Consider the following 25172-nt stretch of genomic DNA (forward strand, 5'->3'; position numbering starts at 1 on the left):
TTATCTTTTCACATGGTCACTATCCAGTTACCATATAAACATCAAAATCTAGATCTTCTGGAGCTATTACAGTTTTGAAGATTCCAATATCTGGGAGAGCTGCCATCCTGCATTGTTCAGTTTCTATAATGGCTGCTGCTTCTGTTGAACGATGCTCTGAGTAGTCATGTTGACAGTTCAAGAGCGGTGAAAAGCCCACTAACCAAGTACTTATATTTGTTGAACCAAACCGGGGTCGAGTATGAATTTCCCAAACGTAGTTAGTTCATGATAGTTTATCATAACGATAAATTGCCAAGAAAATCCTTTGAGAAACGTCCAAGCATTTGATAAGTCTTTATGCCCGGTGAATCTTAGTAGAGTCAAAACGTAATCTATACCGAGATCAGTCATTTTGGATTCGATGACACCGATGAATAAAGTCGAATATTTTGTTCGTCATATCAAGCAAGTCTTCTCTGGGGCCTTTCTCCTTCTTGGCGAATTACGACCCCCTTTCTAAAAGTTGTTAGAGTTGGAGATCAAAACTTGTTGGACTACTTCCAGGGAAATGCTGGGTCTGCATAATACTTAAGGTGCTCGTCTATAACAGGATTGACGGTGCATTCTCGGAAATTAGGTGTGTTTATATGTGAAAGCAGCGCATTAATGTGACTTTTACCCTAACTGACTGAGGGGTTGACCGCTCTCCTGACTAGAGGCAAGAAGTTCTTCCTCGTATAAGATGTACATCTCTTTGTTTTTGATTTCTGAATCCATATGTTGATAGCCACGTAAAGAAATGGACGAACCATGCACTGAAATTTTACAACAGTCCCGTTTTCTAGAACTGCAGCCATTTAGATTGTCGGCCAAAGAGCAGTGACAGGAATTCAAAAGGAAGTGGGAATATATCCATCGCAACATATATAAATTTAAAATAAAGTGTGTAAAATATCTCTGGTAGAAAAAAAGTTCCCTGGAAAAATTTGTATAACCTGTGTAAAATTGATAGAGTTCAATAAGACAATGACCTACCAGTTTAATGGCGATGACCTGGATGGGAGTAAATTTACACATTCAACGCACTGCCCAACATTCATGAAAAGGAACCACTTCGAATTTAACTTTGGCTGAAAGCACTACCAAAATAACTTGTTTATATACAAATCTCATGTTTTCTACGAGAAAAACTTTCAATTTAAATTGAAAAAAAAATTATCCATAAAATTCCTTCCACTTGTTTGTAAATTATATTTGGTCCTGTTCTTCAGTCGGTAAATAAACTAAAGACTTTACATAAATAAAAATGTTCTTTTAATTTAAAAATCTGGAAAGTCTCAAATGTTTATTTTAAATTCCTCTTCAATTTAAAATAGTATAATTTCCTTACATGTAAACTTTACTCTATTTAAATAATAGATATAATGTATTTAAATCATCATACCTAATAGGCTTAAAAGATGAAAGTTTTTTTGTTATTTAAAATCCAATCAAATACATTTATCCCTTTTTAAATACTTTTTTTTTGAGTTTTTAGAGCATTGGACAACGTCAACAAAATCCTACTACTTTTACAAATTTTAATCTTATACTCGTTAAGGGACATTAAGTATTTGAAATTGTACACTGTGGAAATACATAGAGTCTATTGATGCTCACTCCTTCAGTAGCGTAGCCAGTTGACTTTTGTAACATTGAAGATAAAATAACTCTCTTGCAGATGAATGGACTACAATTTGTAGCTATACATACATTTAGCCAAACACTACATCAGATGCACATTAAGGTGGACCTTCAATGTATGGAAAAATTGAAAACTCATCTGTTTCTAAAACGAAGGGCAGATTTGTGTTAGGTTAGGATAAAAAAAATTTGACAAAAGTACGAGCTCGATCGGTTAAGAATTGGCGTGCCGCACGACGGTTAAAGTTCGTGAAAACATTTACAAGGGGAATAAATGCTAATATTTCAGTTTTTGTACAAATTTTACCATTAAAAAATTACTCTTGCAATTTAATATATATTAATCGAAATGTGTACGTAATTGTCATTGTAATGAGATATAAAAGACAAAAATTGGTTAAAAAATGAACAAGAAATGTTTGAACAAAATTAACATATTTTGAGAAATATTAAAATAAAAGCCAATTTTTACATAAAATATATCCATATTTACTTGTAGATGAGTTTTTGTCTTAGTAGTAAACCGTTAACCTACTCGCAGGTATAACCAAAAAAAATAATTTTTTTAACGGCAGTTTTAAAACTCCATTTTCAAATTTTTAAAAATTTTGTTAAATAAATTTCAGAATTTTTTGATCATTATATATGGATTTATTGAGAATATAATAGGGAATAAAAATATGAAAAAACTAAAATGTAGATATATGTGACCCGGCCTATGAAAAGGTGGCTTATGACTCAAAAAAGAAATTGCGAGAAACAGCTGTTAAAGATAAAACAATGCATTTCAGTTTCTTAGTAATTTTTATTTTGCATTTCTAGTTTTCACCACGTGAAAGGGCGTCTCAAAAACTATCAAAACCATAAAAAAAGTGAAAAAATTTTGTTGCAGTCATAAATCACCTTTTCATAGGCCGGGTCACATATGTTAAGTAAAAATTTGATTTTATTTTTAAATTTTTCAAAATATGTTAATTTTGTTCACACATTTCTTGTTCCAGTGGCATGAGATACGCTAATGGCCTGGAGAATTTTTAATAACTTTAACATTTTTAACCAATTTTTGTCTTTTATATCTCATTACAACGAAAATGACGAATACATTTTTGATTATTTGATATTAAAAACTTTAAACCTCAAGCGGCACACCAATTTTTAACCGATTGAGCTCAAACTTTTGTCAAATTTTTTTTATCCTAACCTAACACAAAACTGCTCTTCGTTTTTTAAAAATCGAAAATAAAAAAATAAGGTCCACCTTAATGTACATACATATATGAACGAGGCTTATTAGAAGTAATATTTTTTTCAATTCACAAGCAATTGTACGAGTTTTATGCTCTCTGAAAGCTACTTAAATATATAAAAATCTGGAAAAGTATTAAATTTTTAACGCTTTATGTATTTGTAAGAAATTCGATAAACATAGGAAAATGTTGTGTGCAAAAATAAGTTGGACTGTATCTTGTCTTTACACTACCGTAACTCAGCCTTTTTGCAACCGGTTTTTACAAATCATGGTTAAACTTAAACTTTAAATCAATTTCAAAAGAAGTGATAAATTTCAAAAGTCTTTAAGTGATCGAGTAATCATGAATTTTTGGAAATTGAAAGCAAAAATGGAAATTTTTCAATTTGCAACGGGTGGTATGAGTTATATTTCCATTGCATTTTTCGCAAGAATTTTTTTGGTAAATTCAGATATAAAAAAGTAACTTTTCCTGTAATATTACAGAAAATGCGTAAATTTAAGCACAATATGTTTATTAAATTGATTTAAACACTTTTGTCTGCCAAACATACCCAAACATAGGTATTTTGAGTTTTAGAAACAGGTTTATAATAAAACAAGTAAGAAAGTATGGTCGGTCAAGCCCGACCATATAATACCCTACACCAAGTAAATGAATAAAAATATTTTTCTTTTAAAATATCAATAATTTATATTCATGAGTGATTTTCGGAAGTGGGCCTTATATGGGAGCTATGACCAATTATGGACCGATCACCTTGAAATTAGGTCGTGCGATTTATGTCTATATTAAATTTAACTATATTGAATTTTGTGTGTATACCAACATTTTTAAGCGATTTATGCACTTTAAAGTGATTTTCGGAAGAGGGTCTATATGGGAGCTATGACTAATTATGGACTGATCGTAACAAAATTTGGTGACATGAATTTTGTATATATAAAACTTATTTGGAGCGAAATTTGTGTAGATACATAGATAAATTAAACATTTATGACCGATAAAGTCCAATTTCGAGGGGACTTTGTATGGGGGCTAGGTGAAATAATGGACCGATTTCAGCCAGTTTCAATAGGCTTGGTCCTTGGGCCGAAAAAGTAATACGTACAAAATTTGATCGAAATATCTTCAAAATTGCGACCTGTACTCTGCGCACAAGGTTTACATGGACAGCCAGCCAGCCAGCCAGCCGTCCAGCCAACCAGACGGACGGACATCGTTTAATCGACTCAGAAAGTGATTCTAAGTCGATCGGTATACTTTAAGGTGGGTGTTAGACTAATATTTTTGGGCGTTACAAACATCTGCATAAACGCATAATACCCTCCCCACTATGGTGGTGTAGGGTATAATAAACATTTAAATTTTAAAATTACATATATTGTGCATTATGTTATGTTTTAGACACAAAGGTTGTCAAAAATTAGTTTCAAAAATAACAAGTAAGAAAGTATGGTCGGTCAAGCCCGACCATATAATACCCTACACCAAGTAAATGAGTAAAAATATTTTTCTTTTAAAATATCAATAATATATATTCATGAAATTTATATCACCTTGAAATTAGGTCGTGTGATTTATGTCTATATTAAATTTAACTATGTTGAATTTTGTGTGTATACCAACATTTTTAAGCGATTTAAGCACGTTAAAGTGATTTTCGGAAGCGGGTCTATATGGGAGCTATGACTAATTATGGACCCATGAAATTAGGTCGTGTGATTTATGTCTATATTAAAGTTAACTATGTTGAATTTTGTGTGTTTACCAACATTTTTAAGCGATTTATGCACGTTAAAGTGATTTTCGGAAGCGGGTCTATATGAGCGCTATGGCTACTTATGGACCGATCGTAACAAAATTTGGTGACATGAATTTTGTTTATATAAAACTTATTTGGAGCGGAATTTGTGGAGATACATATATAAATTAAACATTTATGACCGATAAAGTCCAATTTCGGGAGGACATTCGTATGGGGGCTAGGTGAAATAGTGGACCGATTTCAGCCAGTTTCAATAGGCTTGGTCCTTGGGCCGAAAAAGTAATATGTAACAAATTTGATCGAAATATCTTCAAAATTGCGACCTGTACTCTGCGCACAAGGTTTACATGGACAGCCAGCCAGCCAACCAGACGGACGGACGGACGGACATCGCTTAATCGACTCAGAAAGTGATTCTAAGTCGATCGGTATACTTTTAGGTGGGTGTTAGATTAATATTTTTGGGCGTTACAAACATCTGCACAAACGCATAATACCCTCCCCACTATTGTGGTGTAGGGTATAAAAATACAGTTTTTTTTGCAAAAGCGGTATAGTATTTGATTTCAATTGAGGATTCATTCGATACAAAATAATTCGTCTTTCATAAGAGTAAGTTTGACTGAAATATTTTGCTTGATAGATGACATTTCTACAATTTGATTTCAGTAAAGAATACCTTTGATATAATGGAACTAATATGATAAGCAAAATATCTAGTTGACAACACGCACTCTCTAAAAAGAACGTTATTATGGACAAACTAAGGAAGGTCAAGATAATTTCACCGAGACTTGACAAGAACATTAACCAACATATTGTTTATATCCCTCTCGAATTGTAATTGAAGGTATCGTAACGTCTATGGTCTACACAACTTTTTATATAACTTATCAGCTCACTTTTTTGGTAATGCAACAAAGGTGTACTTGAATGTGATGGCAATGAGGTTTTCTATGATTATTATTTCAAAACAAATGAAGTTTCCATGTTACTTTGAGTGATGAATGACAAAATGATAACGTATCCAAAGTTAATGCGATTTTTTTGTCTCAAGATTGTTTTCAAGAAGATCATTGTATTGCATTTCATCAATTTATTCATAATATTTATCCTCAATTTCCCGACGTCTAGTTATTTTTTAACTTAAAGTTTTTGTATGTAAAATAGCGGTCAATGTGTTAAGTTTTTATTAAATTTAATAAAAACTACTTTTAAATTAAATTTTTGAATTGGGAGTGTTGTACACTCTAAAAAGTTACTACTATAAATTAAGTAAAATTTTATGTAAAATTGCAGAAAATGCGTAAATTTAAGCACAATATGTTTATCAAATTAATTTAAATACTTTTGTATACAAAAATACACTTAAAAAGTAGTATATTGAACCTTGGAAACATGTTTATAATAAAATAAACATTTAAACTTTATTATTACATTTATTGTTTGTAAAAAGTATATTTTAAGCAAAAAGTGTGTAATCATACATACATTTAAACAATAATATTGTCAAATAGTAGAATTGTCAAAAAAAATTATAAAATAAAAACATACAAAATATATTATTAAAAAATTTGTAAAAAAAATAATTAAAATTGGAAAAATTTAATTTTGAAATATGTATAACTGATTGAGTGAACTTAAAATGTACAATATAAGTGTTTAAAAAATGTGTACCAATTGGCAGCCTCCAAATGTAAATCCCCAAGATACTACATATATCCACACCGGATTATAAAAAAGGAGAGGTGCTGGTATGAATTTACAGAACACGGCTACAATGAAGCAGTTTATGATAGATTTTTCAACATTATGAATCCAGTTCCTACAATTCATAATATCAAGTCAGAATGGCCATTTATATTCCACAAGGAAATTCTCTATAATCATTTTGAAAAGATACGAGTGAGCTTGCAATACTTAATGCCATATCAACTTATATTGGAGAAGTTATTGCTATTATATTTAAACAATTTGAGGTAAATTATGCATCCAATATGTATCTTATTTTTTCAATTACATAAGTGAAATTGTATGTATATAAAAATTTATCATTTTAACTCTTGTAGTTTGGAACAACTTTTGAACAAATTAAAGATGAAATTCCCACAAATGCGCCTTTCATTGCTTCCGTTCGTAAGTATATTTTAATGGATTATACCATTTGATATTTCATTTCCGTTTAGATTGTTGGATCCAAATGTGATATAATATAAAATGTTTTCCACCACATGTTTCGATATATCGTCTCAAAAAATACCATATATGATCATTTTTGAGTAAATAGATTTGAATAGTTTTCTTAAAAACATGACCTGGTGGAAAATATTTATCTTCAGACTCCGATTTATTTTAATACTTGATATCAAAAAGTGTTATTTCAATAATTTTTTTCGTTTATATCATTTTTAGAAATGGAATTACATGAATAAGGCTTACATTTTTATTGAAAAGGAGATAGTGATTAAAGAAAAGTCGCATCCTATTGAGCAATTAACTCAAATCATTAAACATTTATTTTGTATTGAATATTATATTTCCCGCCAAATTTGTCAGACACTGGAGTTTTTATTTAGATTTTATCTTCCTACGTACTGTACCGTGTCGCAAAAAACAATAATAATATTAAAAAAATTAATACACTGTCTTTGTTGTATTCTATTATTTCATTTTAACATCTTAAATTTTGGTTAAATTTTGTTAATAAATACTCTTTCATTTAATAAAATATACTTTAAAAGAAAAGTTATTGATCTAGTAGCTTTGGAATATAAAGTGGTGTAATATAAAACATTCTGAATGCATACGTACATATTAAATGTGCAGTTTAAGTTGATTAACTGTAACTTTACATATTTTCAATGTAGTTTTAGACACATAATATTTAAATTTATATCAAAGGGTTATGTTGCTAAACATTTTTTAAACACATAAATAGTAAATTTAAAAATGTTTTGTTTATTTTTTTACATACAATGTGTGTAAATATTTGAATTTACTCACAACATGTATTTTTACCCTAATTATAGTAGGAGAAAAGTTACCTACTATAAATGGAGTAAATTTACATGAAAATTTATTAGAGTGTATAATTAAAAAATATAGTATATATTGCACGTAAGTTTACATATTTTAAATGTATTTTTAAACACAAAACATTTAAATTTAAATGAAATTGGTATGTTGCTAAACATTTTTTAAACACAAATATATGTAAATTTACACAATTTTTGTTTATTGTTTTACATACATTGTGTTTAAATTTTTGAGTTTAGACACAACATGTATTTTTATCCTAATTAAAGTAAGAGAAAAGTTACCTACTATAAATGGAGTAAAATTGCATGAAAATATATTAGAGTGTATATTCACAATTACAAATCTCCAACAAATTTGTTTCGAGTGTAGTGTAATCTAAAACAACTTCAAAAGCTGATTTGATTTTTCTTTGTTATTTCGAATATGTATGATGTAGTCAACATTATGCAAAACTACAAGAGAAAGCAATAAAATTCTTTATTTGTTGCTCTTGGAATATATTTTGTTATTTGAACTTAGTTTTAGAACCCAAAATAAACAGAAATAAAGATTTTAATGCAATATCTACATATAGTTTCTTTACAATTATTGTTTTGGTTATTTGTTCTGTTACTTTTAAAGGAAAACAAAAAAGTTGCATTTCTTTTGAACCATGTACAGAATAATAAATAATGGAAGACAACTTTAATATTCCAAATTGACTGGTAATAAATACAAATTACCTCAAAATGACAAAAATATCAAAATAAATCTTTGATGTTATTTTTACCTCCTGGAAAATTGAAAACAATCTCACAAAATTCACAACAAGTTAATACATATTTGATTTGGTTAATTGAAAATTCTAGTTTTTGTCTCTTTATTTTTAACATGACTTTATTTTTAACATCGATAAAAATAAAGCAATTGATCATAATAACCTTAATTCTTTTTTGTATTAATTACACTGTCGAACAGCATTTTTGGAACAGAATAGCGACACTATAATTCTGAAAGGCCATGTTGAGCGGATCATTTTTGTAGAATAAACTTATAGTCCAGCTGGTCTGATTTTTTTTTACAATGGGTCAAAGTTTTAATTTTTTGATCGTAGGTAGCTTTATATTAACTGAAAAAAATTTTGTTAGTTAATATCTGAGAGAATTCTTTTTGTCAGAATTATATTATAGAATTTCATGAGGATATTTTTTGTAGAAGATCTTAATCCTCTATCTCCTCTTTTTAGGGGTCAATTTGACCCTTTTTCGAGCAAATCATTTCCATGAACAAAAAAATGCGGCCTTTTTTACATGTTCCAAATTTGGATGCATGTAACTTTTTATAGGTACGAGATAATTGTTAGCAAGTTATTTTGATTTTATTCAGAATTTTATAGCCAATACAGTTGATATTTTTAAAAAAAAAATCAGCCCTCCATAGGCTCGCCATATCTAAAAAACAAAAAAAGATCGAGCAGAATTAAAAAAAATAAATAAATCCCTTAAACTAAAAGAGATAATTTACATACGTATACATATTTTTTGTCGATATTTTTAAGGACCATTTATATTTTAAATTTCAGAAAATTCCGATCACACTTTGATTTTAGGCAATTTTATTAAAAAATGTGAGACCCTAAGGCGTGCGCGTCTTTAGGTGCGTTGAACCACCACAAGGAGTAAAAATTTTCCAAAAAAAAGGACGGCATTATTTTTAATTGCGCAAAAACCTTCAGAAAAATTATGATACCCGAAAATCAAATGACGTGACCTGACGTGACAAATAAACGCATTACCTTGTATGAAATATACACGTTCCAACCATAACATGTTCATAATATATTTTAACATTATTTAACATGCATTTCTATATAGCGTTCGTGCAATACAGAAAGGATATGGCTGCCATTTAATTTATTTATATTACTTAATATAAACAAACCGAATAAAACTTTAGGAGGGTATAAAAAAGTTATTTTGGCCATTTTTTCAAAGGGCTACAAACATGTAATTTGTTAGCACTAGATTTTGAAACTTGTCACAGAATTGTATTTTAGTGTAATCTATCAAAATATGTACATCAGCACATTTTTAATGAAAGCGTCATACGACCTTTCTATATTAAACCATCAATATGCGTGTATACAGACAAAAAAAGAAGGAGAATACTACTATCATCACACAATTTTATAACAACGTAGCTAATACCCCTAAAAACAACATTAGTTCAAATTTGCCAAAACATTTCCCTGTTCCAAATTATTTATTTTCTTTTAACAGACACGCACATTTTTCCCACAAAACCAAATAATTTATTTCTCTTATTAAATGTTGATATACAATTGAACTGATCCTAACTAGTGCACAACCAGAGACAAACATTCATTCACTAAAAATTCAAATAAATTCATTTAACCTGTATATTTTAGATTTATCAGAATATGTGGATATTTTTCAAATGTTGCAATACAATATTTCAAAACACTCTGTTTTTTCTACATCCCTGCCATCAATTAGAAGTTATATTTTTTCAATACACACACTAAAATGTGTCTACATCCCAGCAATTCTAGGAGACTGTCCCGAACAAGTGATTTAACTTATCATTTAGTTTGACAACTGATTACATAACTAGCTATATGACTAGTTATTTTAACACGTACATATCCTAAGTCCTGTCTGATACCTGGTCCAAAGTTAGCTAACGCATTGGATTTACATACCGCTTACATAGAGTCAGTTACCTTACTAGCTACCTAACCGGTTACTTGATCAGCCACATAACTATTTATTTTAACATGTCAGTTAACCCTTAAATGCCCACTTTTTCTTAAAAGATGCAACAAAAGAATAAATACTCACGGATCTATTTTAGAAGCAAATAAAAACAATGATGAGAACTCATTTAGAAAAAAAGCTTTATATATAAAATATATTTTTAAGGGAAAATTGTTGAATTCTATATTTTATTAAACATGAACTTTGAAATTTTTTAATTTTTTTCAAAATTAGATAAATTAGGAGATTTGCAATATTAAAAAATGGACCAGATTACTAATGGAAATACAAAAAAATAAGAGGTTGTATCGAAATATGTTTAGAACCGATTAGAATTAATTAGAACAAAAGCATTGCCATACAATAATGAACTTGCGACATTGCCAAAACAAAATCTATTGCGTTTATGAACACTATGCATTGCAGTGTTGCTTTGCAAACTGCGTTTGCAAACTGCGTTTACGAATTGTTTTCTTTTACTTTTACTGAATAAAAACATTATACACATTTAAATTTATTTCATTTATGTAAATTTCCTTTGGAATTTATAATAGGGGGAATGCTCAGTGTATCCACTTTTCTTCAAAATACCGTTTTAGTTTTTCTTTCCAAAATTGAAGTACCTACACAGTTTTGTTTTAATCATAATAACATAGAACTGCTTTGCAAATTGTAAAGTGACTACACTAAAAGTTACCTAGAGACACTAAAGTGACAATTGACTTGAAGCTACTTATATGGGATGTAATTATACTTCAGCTAAAAGAAAATAAACTGTATGAGAATTATATCAACACAATTTGTAGGAATTAGTACTCACAAAAAAGTACAGTGCAAAATAAACTTTTTAAGTGACTACACTTTAGCCCTTTGACGACGAAGAATTTCCGCTGGAAATTTTGAATTTTTTTTGCGGATTCTTACTAGGAAAGGTGACATTACGAGACTAAAGTGTTGTCAAAATATAAAACTTATTACTCCTTCTACGAGAAAAATCATGGGACATATGTGTCCCATTCGTCGTCAAAGGTAAAAATTTGGTAACAAATGCATTGAACAATTAAAAGCTTTTTTTAGTTTCAAAAAGTAGAGTATTGCTTTATTTACATTGCAAACTTTGAAATTGAACCATGGCATAAGGTGTCCAAACATAAAGCAGCCAATGAATTGTAAATTAAACTCCAGAGGAAAAAAGACAATCAAAATTACGTTTCGAAAGCTTATACCGACCTTGATTGCATATACGGGCAGGTTTTATACCCAGCAGAAAGGTATAATATTTTCCATAAGTGAAGCAGATTGAAAGCAATGAGTATCCTTAAATTGGAAGAAATAAGATTGTACTCGTCTACGATGGAATATATTCAGTACCGTTTATGTCCAAGATTATGATTCGAGGTAGTATTGAAAGTATTCTTTCAAGCTTACATTTTGCTATCAATGCTGAACAGCCTTAAAAATACGACCAATCATTTCAACTTAGCATTTGGAAAAACTATGACCCAAGGCAAATACTCGTATACAATCTTTATACGAGCTGTAATGAACGTTTATGCTTCACCCCCAATTTTTTTTTCTTTAACGTTTTAATAAAGAAAATATTTCCAAAAAAATATTCTTTAATATTATAATTATTTTCAATGAAAATTCATTAAAAAGGCTTTAAACTTATTTAAATAATTGTTACAATATGTATTGCACTCAAAAGTAAACAATAAATAAACATTACTTGCATTCATTTTACTTTACATGTATTTCTTCTACATGCATAAACATTAAACAATTCTACTATATGGTCACCTTAAACATTTGTTCTCTCAACATTGATGTTTATAAACATTTAAGTAATATTGTGTATACAAGGTTTATGGAGTTTTTGTCAAATGCCAAACAACCAATTATATGCAAAAATAGATTTCTAAACAAAATTTAATTAAACAATATTGATTTGGAAAATAAATCTCTTTATTATAAAAAAAACATTATTAATTTTTGTTAGAAAGATTTTGTTTTCATTTAATGGGGTAATGCAGTGTCGATTAAATCTACTACAATAAACGAATAATCGTTTTATTAATAATCGGTTACCTATCTGAACCAACTAAAAAAATGTCATAAGAACCTTTTCAAAACTAAAAATGTGATCGATCTTTCTTTTTGTGTGAAATCGTGGTTGAATTAAGATCGAATCTAGCGAAGAAAACCAATTTTAACACTTCCTAGAGATAACCTAAAAGTAATTAAACTATCCAACAATTTTTGCTCTAAAGAATTTGAAAACGAATTCTTAAAATCAGGTATGCAGATAATTTTTTTTACCAAATTTGGGTATATAATATCGATGGTAATTATATTTTATATTAAATATTTTAAAACACAGATCCAAAATCTGTTGGGATTAGGCTACTCACCAAGCAAAGCTGTGCAATATCGTTTGCATATTTGTTTAAACTCCCATCTAATCATCCGGGTGAGATCCGATATTGAGGTTAGCTTAACTCGGAAGAATAAACGAAGCACTCAATCTTACCCCAGTATTAAAGATTATCGAGAAAAATCACAGCACAATTCTTCTTTTTATCTGGATGAAAGTTAATTTAGTTCTTCAATTGTGTTCGCTAAATAATTCTTCTTATAAATTTGATTGCAAGATATGGACTGGTAAGAGTTTTCTAATTTAATTTAAAAGTATTTAAAAATTGCAACAAATTAATTTGTTTCACAGATTTGCTTTACCAAGTGATCAGTCAATAAATAAATAAATAATAAAACAAAACAAAATCTTGCATATACCCTTTATATTTCTACAAACATATCACACAAAAAGAATTTGTCGAAATATCAAAAGAAAGAAGTAAAAACCTAAAGTCATAAAAAGCTTAATCTGGTTTCAATAATGATGAACAGTGGAGGTCAAAATTTGTTCAACTAATTCTAATCTTATTTTTTTTTCATACACATCAAAACAAACTCAGTAAAATGATACTGTTTAAAGTTTAAAATGACAAACAGAACAATAAACTAGTCTAAAATTATTTTCTTTTTACCTAAATTAAATCAATATTCAATATCTTCTAAATTCACTATTTGTCGAAATTAAATATCAATGTTAAAAATGTCAAATCTAAATACCTTCAAAATCTAAATTTTTTTTTGTTCTATTTTAAATAATAATTCTAAAAATATGTAATTAAAACTCTCAAATAATGAATTCCTAAAATCTAATATTGCACTTCCCCTATTTTTGTATTAATAACCTAAATCTAAATTCTATATATTATATGTAAATTCTAAAATATCTAATCAAAATACGTATATGCAAGAAATTATAAATATTTTTTAAAAAGAGAAACATCATTTGGTACAACAACGTGTAAAGATCGAGAGGCCTCTACATCTTCATGAAAGTTGGTGAGTTATAAAAAACAAAATAAATAACATGTAAAACTAAACTCTCTTGCATATTCGAAAAGTAAAAAGTAATAATCAAATAACAAAAACAACAAATATTTAAATTATAAAAATAAAAGTTAAAATAGATTGCAAAGTGTAATATAATGTAAGCAATAATAAGAGCACCAGAATCAAACCTTTATTTATCATTCTCAAATTTCTAAAAGCGTAAACAAACAAAGAAAAGACAAACTCTTATTATTGTGACGTCATATTACTAACAATTGTAATCTCTTTTACTAAGTACATGTTAATTACATATTAATGTAAATTATTTATTCTAAAAAGTGTTATTTTTGTTATTTGCTAAATTTGCCCATTTGTTAAAAATTTAAATCTTTATTATTATGTATATTTAGTTATTAAATTTGCTAATGTCTATATTACTATTTTTATATACCTAATTTTTATTGTTTTCTAAACCTTAATGGGATGAATAATTTGTCTAATAAATTTAATATGGATTGCTAAATCTCTCATTATGTTTTCAATCATGGTATAGTAAGATAGAATATATCTAAAATTCGGGATTCTGACTAATATATTTTGCTGTCAGAATATAGGTAGGCGCGGGTTCTGAAGCATAGTTTTCTACTAACATCTTGAAAACTTTTAAACAAATAGGTAAAATTATCACAACCCTTGTATATTTCTTTGCTCAACTTTAACTATATTGGGGTTTTTTTTATATGAATATAGTTATCATGGTCCATTGTAAAGTAATGTTAGTAATATTCAGGGAGTCTATATAAAATAAATATAATCTGTATTCTGAGACTAGATAGAGAAGGACACGAACCTCCCCACCCGACTGAAGCTAGCGATTTTATGGCTCCCATAGTTCTTCTTATATTTAGCCTTTAACAAAATGTGCACTTTGTGAAACATTTATACAAAAGAAATCTTTATTTTGAAGGGTTTTATTACAGAGCATATGGTAAATTTTAAGGGCAGCAGAATATGAAAGACAAACCCATAAGCTTGGGTGTAGTTATTAGTCTGGAAATTTAAATTGGTTATTTATATAAAACTGATATATATACACAGGCAAAAACGCAGAGAGAGGTTGACATTGGCGAATCTGTAGTTCAAGATATGGCATCAGACTTGGAAAATGTTATATTTCGATAACATTTCCAATAATCCAATATTATTATATAAACTTATGATCAATCGAAGATCGTCTGTTTTTTTGATGGCTGTAGCTGGACAAGATAGAATGGAGGAGTCAAAACAAAAAACTGAATTGATAGTCGAACAATCACAATTTGTTTCGCATGTAAAAACCAAAATTGCTTTACTGGAACAGAAATTGTTTTGAATTTTATCACAAATAAGTAAGATTTTGATTTAGATTTTATGAACCATATACACGATCTCATAATTTTGAATTAATATATTGTGTTTTTTTAATGTTTTTACTGAATTGTTTGTTATTTTAAAGAAAAAGCTCCTTTCTTTTTACCTTTGACGACGAATGGGACACATATGTCCCATCATATTTTTTTAGTCCCCCCCGGGAAAAGTATAGAAACGATTCAAAATGCGTTGGTCAATAAATTTACGTAAGGCATTGGTACATCTAATACTAAAAGTTTATCCAAAAGCATCAATTAGATCTCGAGATATAAGAAAAATAAATTGTCTGAAAAAAATACAAATTTCTGACTTTGAGAAGCCCTTAGCCAAACATAAACAACATAACCTTAGTATTAACATTAACACCAAAGAAAACATTTGTTTTTTATCGAACAACACCGCTTAGATCAAAATCCAATGAAAATTGTGGCTGTAATTACGAAAATAGCAAATGGGACATATGTGTCCCATTCGTCGTCAAAGGGTAAATTACATATATACACTTAAGTGACAATGGTCATCTGGCTAGATTACATGGGATGTATAAATTATCCAATTGACTTTTCTATAAAATAAAATAGCAAGTTTGTTTTATTTTATTTAGAGTTTTAACGCAAATATAGCTGATATATAATTTTGACAATCCGTAGGCCCGCCATATCTTAAAAACTAAAAAAACAGTTCACGGTTAATAAAAAAAACAAGTAAGAGTGCTTTATTCGGCTGTGCCGAATATTATATACCCTTCACCAAATTATACTTAAAAATATTTTTATTTAAACAAAATATTTTTTTTTAATTATTAAAAAAGTTTTTTTGGAAAAAAAATTATGACAAAAAAATTTTTTCGATGAAAAAAATTGGTATTAAAAAATATTTCTCCCGATTTTGACCCATTGTAGGTCCAACTTACTTCATTACATCGCTGCAATGGACTTTGAAATATCTATCATTAGATATCCATATTGTCTATATTAATGACTTAGTAATCTAGATATAGATAAAAAATAGTTCAAAAAATCGAGGCTTTACCGGTTTTTTCCTTATATCTCAGCCACTTGTATGGCGATTTTGTCGATTTTAAAGCCGGAAGAATTCCCTATATGTACATTGATGTATGTAATCATGTATGTAAGTTATTTGCGGGCTGCGGAAAGTTGATTTCAACATACAGGCGGACAGACGGACATGGCTGTATCGACTTCGCTATCTATAACAGTCCAGAATATATATTTTGTGGGGTCGCAAATAAAAAATGTAGAAATTACAAACAGAATGACAAACTTATATATAGCCACTCATGGTGAAGGGTATAATAAATAAATAAACCTAAATATCTCTTCAAGTGAAAGAGATAAATTGCACACTTAGGCAATTTTTTGTATATATCGCGGCTAGGAAACGCGTAATGAAATATCTTTATTATATTAGTGAAAAGTTTTTAACCGAAGGGTGGCACAATATCGATAAGAAAACGATAGCATATTCGATAAGTATCAATTTCAAGATGATACGTTTGGGATTCTTTTTCGATAGAAATTGTTTGTAAGAAGCAGCAATGGAAACTGGTTCTTCTCGCTAAACACTACACATGCTACAAATTTATCATTATTCACTACAGCAGCCGACAAATTATCATCTAATTAGCATCTTTATTCATTCAAATCCGAATATTTAAAATTAAAGCCCAAGTAAATTATTTTGATTTTTGAACAAATTTAAATCGTGAATAACAAAGCAGTTTTTTTCGAAATATATAAGAATAAAATTTAGAATGTCAAAAGGACTGAATAGTAGGGGCATCGATTTGTAGATACAAAAATGTGTCGATATTGTGCCATGGGTTTTTCGATAGCCTTTGGAATGATACAAAAAATGTCCACTACGACTAGGGTTTTTATCCCGGGAATTCCCGACACGAATTTCCCGGGAATTTTGTAAATTTTTCACTACCCGAGTTCCAGGATTTTTAGTCGGGATTCCCGGGAATTAAAAACTGACGAAACTACTGTTTTCCACCAAAAAAAAACCTGAAAAGTTTTACAGTTTTCCGTCTATATCTCCGCCATAATATTGAATTCATTCCTTTTACTAAAAGGCTTCAAAAAATGTTTTTCAATTCATTTTGTAAATAAAACTGAATGAGGAAAAAACATTTCAACTCAATTTGTGGTAGATATGAATCAACAAAAATTTAATCATTCAAAGTTTGAATAAATTCTGTTATCAGTTAACTTCAAAATTAATTAAATTTAAATCATTCAAATAAAGAATTATATATTGTGAATGGATTTATGGAATGAAAGGCTGACTTTTTTTAATTCCGGATTAAGATCTTAGTGAATTAATCTCAATTGGTCAATTCACAAGGTCTCTTATCAAACATATTATCATAATCTCCTAATATATCACGACTCGTCAGCTCGGCTTAACCGACTCTTAGGCACTCGGCGCAGGTCTCTGCTGGATGGTTACGATAACACAATTATCATAGCATACAGAGTAGTATTATTTCAGGACATTTTGTGATTGAAAAACAATAAAAACCATTGTGTAATATTAGGACATTATGACAATATGACATGCTAAGTGACCTTGTGAATTGACCAAATGATTATAACACTAAGTTTTTATATGAAATTTGGCTATAATATTCCAAATTTACAGTACTGTTATATATTTCGGGAATAGCCGGGTACCCGGGAATTTACAAACAAATTTTTCCGATTCCCGGGAATCAAAAAAGGTCGGGAAATTAAAAACCCTAAGTACGACATATCAAAACAATCATTTTCGAGGGGCCCAAATTTCAGAAAAAGTTGAGAAAGAGTTGAAAAATTTGGCCGCCTCGAAAAATATTTTTTTGATATGTCGTACTGGAAAATTTTTTCCCTCATGCCAAAAGCTATCGAAAAATCGATGGCACAATATAAATCGACCTACCCTACTGAATATGGTTAAAATCAGAAGTCCCAAGGTTAAAAACTTTTGTTTTTTCTGTGTTATTTGGTGGAATTTATGATATATCTATTTTGGAAATAATTCTATGCTTAAACCTATTATTATATACTTTAACCATACAAACAGTGTACGTATTTGTTATTTTATCTATTACGACACGTACAGTTTCATAAAGTGTTCAAAGAATTATGCTACTTGAGTTTTGGAAAAACAAATTTTCTAGCTGTCTTTTTATTTTCAACAAATTTGGCAAATGAACAAATTAAAAATTATTTTATTTATTCTGTATCTTTTAAGAATACGAATTACAATTGACGCTTATGATGAAATTTTATTATAAGACGTAAGTATTTATTAATTGCATTTTACTTGGCACAGAAAAAATTCTTGAAAATGTAAATGTTGACAAAATACTTGAAATACAGCCAAATTATAAAGAAGCACAAATAAATTTCACAGAAGGTGTTTATACAAGTTATGAAATTTTGTTTTGAAGTGTGCTTGGAATTTAAAATATTTATTTAATGACAATTATTTAGTTTGCTATTAAACAAGTAAGAGAGCTGTATTCGGCTGTGCCGAATCTTATATACCCTTCACTAAAGTGAAAGAAATATGGCTGAAAAAAAATGTTATGGAAAAAAAGTGTTGAGCAAAAAAATAATTTTCCCGATTTTGAGGTTTTGTAGGTTCTTTGAAGAATCTATTAGTAATCCACATATAGATTAAAAATCTTGGCAGTCAAGGTTCTTATATCTCAGCCATTTTTGGGCCGAATTTCTCGATTTTAATTACCAATCGAACCAGTACTATAGCAGATATATTGATGTATGAATAATATATGTATGTTATTTGAGAGCTACGGAAAGTTAATTTCAACAGACAGACAGTCCGACAGACATGGCTATATCGTATCCGCTATCTATAACGTTCCATAATATATATATTTTACGGAATAATGTAGAAGTGACAGACGGAATAATAAACTTATTAAAAAGAGTAATTGCAAAAAGGACAATTTTTAATTTTTGCTTTTATAGAACACACTTGGCAAAATATATTTTATTTAAGGAATTTATTTTCTTAAGTTTGCATTATTATACCCTACACCACCATAGTGGGGAGGGTATAATGCGTTTGTGCAGATGTTTGTAACGCCCAAAAATATTAGTCTAACACCCACCTTAAAGTATATAGAATCACTTTCTGAGTCGATTAAACGATGTCCGTCCGTCTGGTCGGCTGGCTGGCTGGCTGGCTGTCCATGTAAACCTTGTGCGCAGAGTACAGGTCGCAATTTTGAAGATATTTCGATGAAATTTGGTACATATTATTTTTTCGGCTCAAGGACCAAGCCTATTGAAACTCGCTGAAATCGGTCCATTATTTCACCTAGCCCCCATACAAATTTCCTCCCGAAATTGGACTTTATCGGTCATAAATGTTTAATTTATATATGTATCTTCACAAATTCCGCTCCAAATAAGTTTTATATACACAAAATTCATGTCACTAAATTTTGTTACGATCGGTCCAGAATTAGCTCATATATAGACCCGCTTCCGAAAATCACTTTAACGTGCATAAATCGCTTAAAAATGTTGGTATACTCACAAAATTCAACATAGTAAACTTTCATGTAGACATAAATCACAAGACCTAATTTCATGGTGATCGGTCCGTAATTAGACATAGCCCCCATATAAGGCCCACTTCCGCAAATCACTCAAAAATATAAATTATTGAAATTTTAAAAGAAAAATGTTTTTGCTCTTTTACTTAGTGTAGGGTATTATATGGTCGGGCTTGACCGACCATACTTTCTTACTTGTTTTTTTATCTTAACGTTTTTGCAAAGTTAAAGTTTATTATATTAAGTACTAAACTTATCTTTAAAAACACAAAACAAACTTTTAGAGGTTTAAAAAGTATTTTAAAGATGAACTTTAAATAGAAATACTTAATGTAATTTCTATTATCGCATGTTATTTAAAAATACTCACTATGCTGTTTATATTTAATTTAAAAAAAGTCAACATTTCTTAATAACAAACGCCATTTCCATATTTTTGTTACTGTACTAAATATCCTTCTCAAATTTAAGGAAATTAAAATGTATGCTTTACAAAAGAAACTCATTATTTATGATTTCAAACATTTTATCAGTTTAATTTTATCAATTTTTCTTCTTCGTTAGTTACAAGACATCAACAATAGTATTAAATTGTGTATGTAGAAGATACCAAGACATAAAAAAATAGCAAATCGTCTTAGTTGACAACTAGCAGACATATGTACGTACAACATACAATTTTATTATTACTACAAGTATTTTTTGTTGGTTGCCTCAACATTATGTGTTAACAGAACCACAATAACAAAAATAGCTTGCAGCAAAAAAAAAAAGGATAACAAAATCATGTATTGTTCAGAAATAACAGCAAAAAAAAAACACATACATACAAGTTATGAACAAAATTAAATTTAGTTCTGAAAGCAACAACAGCAAGATGGTTTGAAAAATAATGCAACACTTCATGTCAAGGATTTCATACCTTGTAGCAGTGTTACAAGTACAACACACAGCACATAAATGCAGGAATGTATTCTACAAGTATTCACAATCTCACACATAAATACATGTCAGTGATGAAAACTTCAAATAACAAAATGTAGTAGTGATATTCAAAAATTGTACCTTTTTAGTCGTAATTTTACCAACAATGTAATGAATTTTTAGCTTATTTCAAATAAAGTACATAATTTGGGAATACACCAAAAATGTTAGTAGTTCATGGAGTCAGAATTTTGTTTGTAAATAAGTGTGTATCTCAACATTTATAACTGTGAAAAATGTACAAAATAAACTTTTTGGAGGATAACAATATTTTTTGTGAGCATATCAAAAAAAAGTACTATTGTACCATCTCATTCATTACTCGTATTTTCATAAAAACATATGTACAGTGTCAGTTAGAACATAAAGGACAAACATTGGGTTCGTACTGATTTGAGCAAATGTCCGTCTGTTAGTTGAAATGAGTTTTTTTATTCAGTTTTAACATATATGTATATTGCATATCCCTTTGACGACGAATGGGACACATATGTCCCATTTGCTTTTTTCGTCATTACAACCACAATTTCCATTGGATTTTGAAGTTGTTCGATAAAAAACAAATGTATTCATTGGTATTCGTGTTAACACTAAGTCAGAAATGTGTATTTTTTTATAGACAATTTTAGTTTTCTTATATCTCGAGATCTAATTGATACTGCCTCATGTAAATTTATTGACCAACGCATTTTGAATCCCTTCTATACTTTTCCCGGGGAGACTGAAAATATGATGGGACATATGTGTCCCATTCGTCGTCAAAGGTAAAAGTAAAGGAGATTTTTCTTTTAAATTTTTTTATTTTATTTAATATTTTATAAATAAAAAACAATGAAAACACAAACAATTTAGTAAAAGGCATTCAGCAATCACAAAATATTCATTTAAGATTATGAGAGCCTGTAAATTGTACATAAAATCGAACTAAGTTGTGATAAAATTCCAAATAATTTCTGTTCCAGTAAAGTACATTTACATTACAGTTTTTTACATGCGACACAAATTGTGTTTGTTCGACTATCGATTCAGTTTTTTGTCCTGAGTCCTCCATTCTATCTTGTTTGATAATGTCCAGCTACATCCATCAAAAAACAGACGAACGTAAAATCTGGTCTTCGATTGATCATAAGTATGTATAGTAATATTGGATTATTGGAAATGTTATCGAAATATAACATTTTCTAGCTCTTCTGTCATCTCTTGAACTATGGATTCGCCAATGTCAACCTCTCTCTGTGCCTTCTTGCCTGTGTATATATCAGTTTAATATAAATAACCAATTTAAACTCGTAACTACTCCCCAGCTAATGGGTTTGTCTTTCATATAATGCGGCCCTTAAATTTTAGCATATGCTCGACTATAGACTGATAAGTATTTCGGTATAAGCTTTCGAAACGTAATTTTGATTGGCTTTTTTCCTCTGAAGTTTAACAAAAAAGTCACGTTTTTCCATTGTTCGATTTTATTGGTTTTTACTTTACTTTTTGAAACGAAAAAAATCTTTTAATTCTTCAATGCATTTCTTCACAAATTTTTACCTTTGAAGATGAATGGGACAAATATGTCCCATGAGTTTTCTCGTAGAAGGAGTAATAATTTGAAAATTTTGACAATACTTTAGTCGCGTAATCCGATTAAGAATCCGCAATAAAATTTAAAAAATTTCCAGCGGAAATTGGAAATCAGCAAATTATTTTTTTGAAATATTTTAAAAAATTACTTATTTCCGGCTAGATTGAGCATTTGCATCACTGTGTCTTGCTTTAATTTTGCAAGTAAAAAACTTAAACCTTTCTGTAACACTTTCTGTAAAACTACCCAACACCACCATAGTGGGAAGGTATTATGCACTTTTTGTGCGGTTGTTTGTAAAGCCTATAAATATTAATGTAACACCCATCTTAAGGTATACCGGGTAGCTGTCCAGGTGATCCTTTTGCCCAAAGTACTGACAGCAATTTTGAATATATTTCAATAAAATTTGGTGTATAAGAAATTTCCTAAAGACAAATGTTTCCATTAAAAATATTTTGAGGGATTTACAATAGTGTTGTATATTTTGAACGCGGTTTTTGTTTTTAATAACTTATATGTCTTTTGAAGGGTACATATCTGTCATTTCTTCTCACTTAGTAAACATTTTTTTTTTTGCTTTAAAAATGTCGCATTTTGTGCCAACAGTTTTCCCTAACTTCTTTAATTTTAAAAAAGGGAAACTGAAGCACACCGATTTCTCACCAAAGCTAATGGTGAATGTGTTCCATCGGTTCCAACGTGCGAGAGATGGTATGTGGGGTTTAGAAGAGATTTTGACACGAAAGACAAAGAATTGGAGGCATTACTACATGAAGATAGTTGACATTACTTGCGATGAAAAATGGATCCATTACGATAACCCGAATCATAAGAGATCGTATGTGATGTGAAGATCTCATCCACCTTATGTAACCTCTACGAACGCATCTGTTTCGCTTGAAGCACAAATTGACCAAAAAACGCCCAGCATGTGCGGCCAGACATGGAATCGTAATATTCCAACATGGCATGTTTGCGATCCTATTTAAAATATTTTTATATATGTATATGGAATCTACTAGACGATATCTACAAAAAACATTGCTTGTTATTATTTATTTATCTTTTTTTTCTTTTCTGTATAATTTAAAATTAATGAAAGTACTTTTTTTTGACAAAAATGGCGAAAAACAATTTTTTTATTTTTTTTCAGTTTGAATACATATAAATTTTGACTCTGTAAAGTTTTTTAAATTGTTTTTTCTTACGATTATTAATAAATTTTTTATTAATTCAAATAATGATACCTCAAGAAAATCGGGAAAGAGTTGGATCCGTTATTATCAAAAAGCAGACCAAGGTAAAAAAAAAATAAAATTTTACTTTTCAAAGCCGAATAACTCGTAAACTATTAGAGATAATATATGGCTAAAGCAATGTTTTTTTTAGATCTGTTCTACTAGATTCCATAAATATAAAATCAGATCGCAAACAAAAATTTGGCATCATTTTTAATTTTTGATATACCCGAGGTGCCCTACTTTGGGGCATTGTGGCTTGGCGATCCCTTGATATAAGCCTAAATTCAAAACTTAAACTTATCAATACCTCCGCTATAGCCATTGGAAGTTTTATTAGAATCAGTATATTCGTTTAGAAGTTACAGATTTATTTCCACTTTTTTTCTCAAATCCCCAACTGTGCAACGCTCGGCTTCATGTTGCAATACCAGTTAAAAACTATTTAGAGAGAAGTGATTGGGAAGTTTTGCCTCTCCCGCCTTATAGTCCAAATTTTATCTCGTCCGACTACTATTTATTTCGATCGATGCAGACCGCTCTTTCTGAGATACTTCAGAAAGAAGTAGAGCGCAAAAGATAATCAGTTCTTTTGGCTCGGAATACATTTGTTTGCTAGAAAGATGGGAAAAGTTCATAGCTAACAATAACCAATAGTTCTAATAAAGTTACATTGTACATATGCTACAAAACAAATGCTAATATTTAAAAAAAGCCCGCATTTTTACAGATATAGAAAAATTTTTGAACTCTTACAATCTTAAAACCATTTGTTTAAAACTTTTATACAAAATATACAAGAGAATAAAAAAATTCTAAAATTTTATTCATCAAAATTAGACTAATATGTGAGAATTTTATTCAATCATCACCACTTGACCAAATTTGCGTATGAAGACTTTGTAAAAGGTCTACGGATACTTTTTAAAACTTTCCGTAATGTAAATATTTTTAAAATTTTCTTAACTCCTTAAACTGTTGAAATATATGTAAGATTCTGTTCAGTTTAGCATAATACTGTGAAATAACATAATACGATCTTTAATATCAAATTAGATACTTAGCCAGCACTTTGGGAAAATCCGTTGGTTCGTAACTATAGAAGTTATTATTACTTTAATTTTTAAGAATTTTTTATATAATTACATGAACCTTTGCACATAATTTTTCTGAAGGTTTTTGCGTAAATGAAAATAATTTCGTATTTTTTTTTTGGAAAATGTTCACTCCTTGTGGTGGTTCAACGTACCTAAAGACGCGGATTTTGAGCACATTTTTTGAGGAGCAAAATCTGATTTCACCAATGGATTCTGCATCAAAAATTAATACAATTGATTTTTTTTGAATCCTTAAAAATAGTTCCACTAACCCACAACAGGGGGCGCAAATCTCATTCAAAAAATTAAAAAACGGATTTTTGATTTTTTAAACAAGCATGATGAAAAGTCATTTTAAGCTTATGAAAACGGTACCAATATTTCCTTTCTATC

The sequence above is a fragment of the Calliphora vicina genome, chromosome 1 (genome assembly GCF_958450345.1).
Source record: "Calliphora vicina chromosome 1, idCalVici1.1, whole genome shotgun sequence".
NCBI lineage: Eukaryota > Metazoa > Arthropoda > Insecta > Diptera > Calliphoridae > Calliphora > Calliphora vicina.